This window comes from Mus pahari, chromosome 8 (assembly GCF_900095145.1).
Source record: "Mus pahari chromosome 8, PAHARI_EIJ_v1.1, whole genome shotgun sequence".
NCBI lineage: Eukaryota > Metazoa > Chordata > Mammalia > Rodentia > Muridae > Mus > Mus pahari.
Genome location: NC_034597.1, coordinates 89,106,539 through 89,114,934, shown reverse-complemented (window position 1 = coordinate 89,114,934; position 8,396 = coordinate 89,106,539). Strand labels below are relative to the sequence as shown.

The 8,396-nt window shown below is 40.6% G+C and overlaps 1 non-coding gene and 1 pseudogene across 1 annotated transcript; both read left to right on the top strand.

The window, feature by feature from the left end:
• The first annotated feature begins 634 nt into the window (after positions 1-634).
• On the top strand, positions 635-765 carry LOC115064613. The gene has a single exon (XR_003844447.1). It is a non-coding gene; the product is annotated as a small nucleolar RNA SNORA17 (small nucleolar RNA).
• A 4,913-nt stretch (positions 766-5,678) lies between these two features.
• On the top strand, positions 5,679-6,334 carry LOC110325145 (annotated as a pseudogene).
• The last annotated feature ends 2,062 nt before the right edge of the window (positions 6,335-8,396 follow it).

Below are 8,396 nucleotides of genomic sequence, written 5' to 3'. Positions count from 1 at the left end.
TCCTCCTCCCTTTATATCATTGTCTTTTTAAGAATTGGCTGCCCTCAGCCAAATTTAGCATCAGAACACTATGACCTGGCTTTTAAAATTAGAACATTACTTTTTTTTTTTTTAATTCAGTAAAGTTTTCTATAGAGGTACAATGAAGATGCTGTCACTGCCTTCTCCCCTAACAAGGGCTTCACAAAAATGATATTAAGTCCAAATAATGTAATGAACTGAGGAGACTTTACAGATAATTTAGCCCTTCAATTTAAATAAGAAATTAAGTGAACTGTGGCACAATTCGAGAACAGCCAGTTCTTGACAGAGCAGAAGGCAGACAGACCAGAGCCTCAATTTGGTCCTTTCAGGAAACACAAGCCGGTAGCCACACTACATCAGGGAGCACCTGAAAATCAGAGCAGTAGCCACACTCCCTCAGGGAGCACCTGCAAATCCGAACTGATTTAAGCTTTCGTTTTGCAGATAAGTGTCAGAACACATCAAGTGCAATTTTATGGGAATAGTAGAACATTTAAAATATATGACTTTTATATACAATTTCAACCAAACTGAGAATATTGATTATTTGGCTGAGCTTGAGGTTTCCAACAGGAATTTTTCATAAAGTAATTATTTAAAACATGAACCTCCTACCCATACAGTCTGACAAGTGTGGATGTTGTATCACATGTATATCAGGAAGTGGCAGAGAGGAAACAGGCTATGTCTACCCTCAATATTCTGACCTATGAACATCTGAAAAACCAGTAGCTTAAAATTCCCCGGAGGAAAAAACAAACAGGCCTGAGAAGACCACCAGTCTGGCACCAGTGGCCCAGAAATGGGAGTTTGTCTGAGATTACCACCAGTCTGGTGCCAGGCAAGCCTGAACAGGCTTCCAGGATAAGGAGCAAGCCAGAGACTAGTAAAAACCCACATTGGACCACAGGTCCCTCAGGGAAGGAAAGCTTAGAACAGACAACTCTTGCAAGGGGCCAGTGATGGGTGGAGGCAGGTGAGAAGTGATCATGAGACAACCACCAGACCAGTTCCATGGGACCTGGACAGGAAGATAGACTGAAATTACCAGAGTCTGGTGCCACATAGGCTTCAGGGACAGATAATGCCAGAAGTGGCCCTCACTGTCTCCACGATGCATGAATAGCACCCCTCAGACCACTTTTGAAATGACCCCAGATACTCAGAGACCCTGGGCTCCACTAAGAGGAGTGAGTAAGTGGTACAGAAGTGGAAGGGAATGAGAAACAGAAAGATGTGGGCACAATGAAGAGAGGAGGAACTGGAGACTTGAGGGTAGTAAGGAACAGCCTAATGTGATGCTACCTGGCACCATAATGGGGTCCTGGCCTGTACTGCCATCAGGGACCATGTTTGGGTTCATGGCCCTGCATCAGGGATATGTTTCTCTCAAAGGCCAGGCAGACTGGGTTGCCACCTGGGGACATGTTGATGTCTACAAGCTGTGAAGAATTGGTGCCACTCCTCACCTATGACTCATGGGAGAGCTGGCTTTGGGGTCATGAGAGCTGGAGAGTTAGTCTTGCACCTTGCCTGGGCAGCCCACTAGAGCTGGCCCTGGATATAGGGGTTGCAGGTAAGCAAGACCAGGATGTGTGCTCAGGAGATCTGGCCCTGCCTCTTGTCTTCTGGGTAGTGGTTCAGATGAGAGATAGATGCCCTCTTCCCCTCCCTCATTTCTAGCCATCTATGGTAGGCAAGAGAACTGATCATGTCCCTCACAAGCTGCACCATTTGGGGACAACAGCCCCTGCACCTCGCTTTAGCAACAGGGTAGAGCTGAGAGTCGTGGTGGTCGTGGTGGTGGTGGTGGTGGTGGTGGTGGTGGTGGTGTGTGTGTGTGTGGCAGAGGAGCAGTCCTAAGTAAGCTGGCCCCAAGGGCACGAGATTGGGAAAGCAAGTGAGCTAACCAGCTCAAGTACTTCTCAAACCCAGATCTAGACTTTGAATTGGCCCACCCAACTTCTACCCCACTGATGAACTGTTGGAGTACATGAAAGGGGCAGTTCCTACAGAGTAGGATTTCCATGACACAAGGCAACAACAGGATATCCAAGAGGAGTCCCAGCAAGGATCCAGTACTGATAGTGTAGCAGAAGCCAGAGGCCTGGTACCAGACCAATGACAACATAATGAAGATTCCAAGCCAAGAAGAATGAACAAAAGGGTATACTATGGGAAACTCTGTGACACACTAGAGCTTCCACAATGGGATTTTTTTTCTTTGTTGGGGGAATTTGCAAGGGTCTGTAAGTACAAGCAAAGGGAGAGATGAATGGGATTAGGGTGTATGGTGTGAAATTCATGACGAACCAATAAAAAGTCTTATTTTGTTTTATTTTTAAAGAGTACCACAAATTCGATTTAAATATGACTTTTCTCATAGAAAAACAAATGGAACAAACTTGGATGGATGGATGGATGGATGGATGGATGGATGGACAGACGGACGAACGGACAGACAGAGACAGGTAGATAGAGGTAACATTTTTCTCTCGCCACAGATTTTTTTCTACAACTCGCAGCTGGATCTCAAGACTTTCTCTAGCAGTGGTGGGTTACCACCAGCTTTGGTCAACTCTTATTGTATTTCCTTTCCTCTCTATTAGATTAAGAGCAGGATGTACACACGTCAAACTACTTTTAATCTTGTCATGCAACCAAAACAAAAAAGGGAAGTCATTAATAAATGTACTGGAAAAAATATGTCAAAATTAAAGTCTACATAGTTTCCCTCTGGAAACTATGACTCCCCCCCTCCTTTTAAGTGCTTTCATCTTAGAAGATGTTGTTTTAAATGCTATTAGAAAATCCCTGGTACCACTAGCATGTCACTGAGCCACTGAGTCTAGTGGAAGAGCCCTAGATCAAAAGATGGATTAGCTTTCACCGAGTCACTAGGAAGGGTTCTAGATCAATAGGCAGATTATCAAGAGACAACCTTACTGTATGTACATTTTTTTACATGACACTAGAGCCTTCATGTATATGAGATTCCCCAAAGGAGAGTAAAGCGACCATGTTTCCTGTGGTAGGTTTGATGAAAGTAGAAGCCCACCATAGAGCATGGACTGACAGCAACTATACCACAGGGACCTGAAGAGACATACTTTGATCTTTATGTCCCTGAGCTTTTCAGGTATTTGGAGGATACTCTGGAATAAATCTCATGGCCTGCTTCAGGAGAGGGTGGCAGGGAAAGGCAGGCATGGCCTTCCAGTCTCTACCATTTCCTCAATGCCACCGTGACACATTTGAGAATAATATACCCTGAATTGCACCAACGCCATGCCAAATTATTCATGCGCAGTGACGTCCTCAGGTTGCTCTTCACTCCAGGCAGATATTTAACATATATGAATCTGAGAAATGTAACGTGTCGAAGGCATGGACTTTTAACAGGATTAATATCTTGGCTCTTCCTTTTACTGGTTTATGGTTCAGCCAATTCAAGTGACTTTTTCAATCTTATTTTCTGTTTGATAAAATGGAGATGGTGGCATAGCGTGTGGCCAGGGTTTCCAATGCTCGGTCAGAGTCATAGTTGGTTCCTCACATTTCTTGCCTGAATTCCCTTCATGTCAGAGGAAACCATAGCAAAAGGTGTTTAGTCTTTTTAAAATCGTGTTCATGCCCTTCCTTGTTTTAAATCCTTTACCAACTCTCCAAAACTAGGCACTGGAATAACAGAACAGTTGTTTCAAGAGCCAACACTTGGTGACCAAATCAGGTCACCATCGTGGCTAGGGTCCTTTATGTCCCAAGTTCTACTTACTGCACTTAAAATCATTCTTCCCTTTCATAATCTGGTGCTCAGAAAAGCTCCCACTAACTAAAACTCCTTTTGGACTCTAAGTAGCCTTAAGTAAAATATCACATTTCCTAACCTCTTTCACCCTCGGTTATTATATTCAACACACATGAGCACACACACCACTCCACGGTCTTTTCATAACACACTGTAATAAATTGTCTCATGTTGACATGATTAGTTGCATGCAGCCAAGATGACTATGCGCCAGACAAAACACCAAACATATCAGATACCTTATCACAACCTCTACTCCAAACAAATCTAGAGATCCTTTTTTATTTTTCTTACTTTACAAAGGGGGAGAAAAATATACTAGCAAAAAATACTGTGACAAATGTATACAGTTATTCCTTGTGACATTATACATAATGGCAAAAAAAAAAAATGGCGAGAATCCAGACATCCAGGATGAGAACTGGTTTAACAATTATAGCACAAATACAAGAAAATGCTTTTCACTATATCAAGAAAGTACCTTCTGCCTATAAGTCTATGGAGCTTTGAGACTTTTTAAAGGCAAAGTACCTAAATTTGCTGAAGAAAACATTGAAAAGAAAAGCTAATACCAAGTAATAATCTTAAATTGAAAAGAGACATCCCTAATGATTAGAGGAGAAATAGATACACCTGTATAAGGCAGTTTGAGCTTATTCACGTCCACATTACCTTCTTTTGTTCATACTCCTCTCACCAAATAATATAGAGTTCTTGCAAACAGCAAAAGAGTTGGCCTTGATTTTTTGTTCATGAGCCAATCCATATTTTTATTGGAAAGTGTGGATCTTTTGTGACTAGGATTATTAATGAACGGTACTTGCTAACTTTCCCTTTCTTCGCATCAGAGGTATGTCATCATGCTCCATGCATATGTGGGTCACATAATTTGGATTCATTGGGTTATATAAAGAGAAAAGGGTCATGAAGTTGAGTGATATGAGTGAGTGATAGAACTGGAAAAGTTACGTGAAGAAGAGCAGTAAAGTCAAACGTTATATCCATTTATAAGGTGTTCAAATAATTAAGACGAAGATATTTTAATTAATGCTGATTCTTTCCCAATTCTCATTTGTTTAGCTATCCTAGTAGTGAAATATATTTTTCCTAATATCTCCTGATAATGCATATCTTAATTCCTGTTTTGTGTATAGTGCTTCTTCAAGTATCTTCTGCAATGCTAGCCTTACTGGTTTAGTTATTCTTATTAAGGTAGGCTTTTCTTTCTGTTTTTCTTTTGAAGGATAACATTGGTGGCTATACTAACCTTACTTGATAAACCCTTTGTTTCAAGCCATCAAATTCATCTAAGGATGCTTTCCTTTCCTGTGGAGTTTCCAGTGATGAGTTTGCCGGTTTTCTGATCAGCTTGGTTTTGCATGTAACTCAGCATGTCTCTTTCTTCACTCTATACTATTAAAATGTTAATGGTCATATGGTATAGGAAGGGGAGGTCAGAGATTATCTAAATGGAAATCCTCCGGTAATTTTGGAACCTGGGTAATAGTTACATTGAAGTTCATTTTGTATTTCTTTATTTTGCATATTCCTAAAGTTGTTCATGAAAAACATTTCACTTGATTACCTTATTCTTATATGTATAAATGAATGTACTCATATTTTTATGGAACATAATTTTTTCCACTAGGATATAATTCTTTGCACTGAAATAATGTTTTTATTAAATTATTTTATTTATTTACATTCCAAATGTTGCCCCTTCCTGGTCCCCTCTTCTGGAGTTCTTCACCCCAACCTCCCCTCTGCCTCTGAGAGGGTGCTCCCTCGCACCACACTAATGCACACAACCCTTCAGCTTTTCCAGTTTCCATGGTAGGAGTAGCCAATGAGCAGCAAATTTTCACACAACACACTATACAAGGTGGTACAGGACGTCCTTTATGGGAACCAGCACAAGCGCTGCAAGTTTCGGGAAATAGTGGAGTTGTAGATCAGCCTGAAGAACTATGACCCTAAGTGCAAACAGTTCTCGGGCACTGTCGGGCCTAAGTCCACCCCTTCCCCCAAGTTCTGGATCTGCGTCCTGGGGACCAGCAGCACTGTGCCAAAGCCAAGGTCATGGGATCCCTCACATGAATATCGAGGAGCTTAAGAACCTTAATAAGAACAAGAAGATGGCCCAAAAGCTGGCCAAGAAATGTGAGGCCTTTTTGGCCTCTGAGTCTCTGATCACACAGATCGCACTTACCATGGGCCCAGAACTAAACAAGGCAGGCAAGTTCCACTCCCTGCTGACAAACAATGAAAATATGGTAGCCAAACGGATGAGATGAAATCTACAATCAAGTTCAAGATGAAGAAGGTGCGATGTCTGGCTATTACTGTCGGCCACGTGAAGATGACTGATGAAGCTCTGGTCTACATCTTCTACCTGTCAATTTCTTGGTGTCCTTTCTTAATAAAAACTGGCAAAATATCTGGGCTTTGTATATCAAGAGCACCATGGGTAACCCCATCACCTGTATTAGGTTGCTCCAATAAACTTCAGTGCTACCAAGAATAAAAAAATCTGATTTTGAACTTTTTTTCTTGCCCTACAATTCTGACTACTTTCCCAGAAGCCTGTCTGGCACCAAGGATATCAGGTGAGCCTCTCCTCACAAGCCCCTGCCCACCAACTCACCTGAAAACACACCTACATGCCATGTGCTCTATATAACAGTCCATAATGCCACCTGCTTTCCTAGAGGCCCAAGGACAACAAGTACCCAAGGCCACACTGATACTAGGGACCCCAGAAGGAACATTGGAACCAAACTCCATAGAGACTTTGCAGTTCATAAAAATTCTAGAGGAGGTACCTATTGGTCATGAAGACTAGCTAGCTAGTCACTGGAGGCCACAGGCCACTCAAGCCAGAAGATAGAGAGGAAACAGAAACAAAGAGGAAAGAAATCTCCAAAAGACCCAGCCAACAAATATAAACTCAGAAATCAGAATCAAGCCTATCATGACTATGAAAACCAGATGCCTAAAGGCCAGCATTAAAAACATAGTCAACAACAGGCAGGGTAATATGGAACCACCAGAGCCCAGCTATCCTACTTCAGTCAATCCTGGATATCCTAACACAAGAGAAGCAAAAGAAAGTGGCATTAAATCCAATTTGATAAAGATGATAAGAGGCCTTTAAAAAGGAACTGAATGAATCCCTTAAAGAAATACAGGGAAATACAACAAAACAGGTGTAGCAAATGAATAAGACTGTTCAAGACCTGAAAATGGAAACTGAAACAATAAAGAAACCACAGTCAGAGACAATCCTGGAGATGAAAAACCCAGATAAGAGAAGAACTACATCACCAACAAAATATAAGAGTTGAAGAAAAAAATCTCAGGCATAGATGATACAATAGAAAAAAAAATCAATACATAGGTTAAAAAAAAATACTAAATCTAAAAGTTCCTGACATAAAACATCCAGGAAATCTGGGACACTGTGAAAACATCAAACCTAATACTGTAGGAGTAGAAGAAAGAGAAAATCCCCAGCTTAAAGATCCAGAAAATATTTTCAACAAAATAGTAGAAAAAAATTTCCATAACCTAAAGAAAAAGATGCCTTTAAACATACAAGAAGCATTCAGAACACTAAACATATTAGACAAAAAAGGAAAACCCTCCAACCACATAATAAAGAAAACTCTAAATGTATAGAACAAAGAAAGAACACTAAAGCTCCAAGGGAAAAGACCAAGGAACACATAAAGTCAGACCTATCAGAATTACACCAATCTTCTCAACGGTGACTCTAAAAGCCAAAGGACCTGGGCAGATGTCTTGTAGTCTCTAAGAGATCACATATGCCATCCCAGACTACTATACCAGGTAGAATGTTCAATCACCATAGAGAGAGAAACCAAGATATATTCCGTGACAAAACAAAATTTAAACAATACCTACTCACAAATTCAGCCCTATAGAAAATACTAGAAGGAAAACTCCAACCCAAAGAATTTAATTAAACCCAAGAAGACATAGGAAAAAAATAATTATACAACAGCAAAACTAAAAGAAGGGAAGGACACACACACACACACACACATGCACATGCATTCACACACACACACGCACACACACACACACACACACACACACACACACACACGCAAACACCACCAAAATCAAAATAACAGAGATTACTGATCATTTGTCATTAATATCTCTCAACATCCATGGACTCAATTCCCTAATAAAAAGATGCAAGCAAATAAAATAGATGCATAAACAGGATCCATCACTCTGCCGCATACAAGGAATACCTCTCAACAACAAAGATAGGCATTACCTCAGAATAAGGGGCTGGTAAAAGATTTTCTAAGCAAACTTACCCAAGAAGAAAGCTGGAGTAGCTATTGTAATATCTAATAAAATATATTTTCAATCAAAATTAATCAAAAGAGATGAGTAGCACACACTATACTCATCAAAGGAAAAACCTACCAAAATTACATCTCAATTCTGAATATGTGCCCCAAATGCAAGGGCACACACATTTATAAACAAAATAATATTAAAGTTTAAATCACAGTTCAAACCCCAT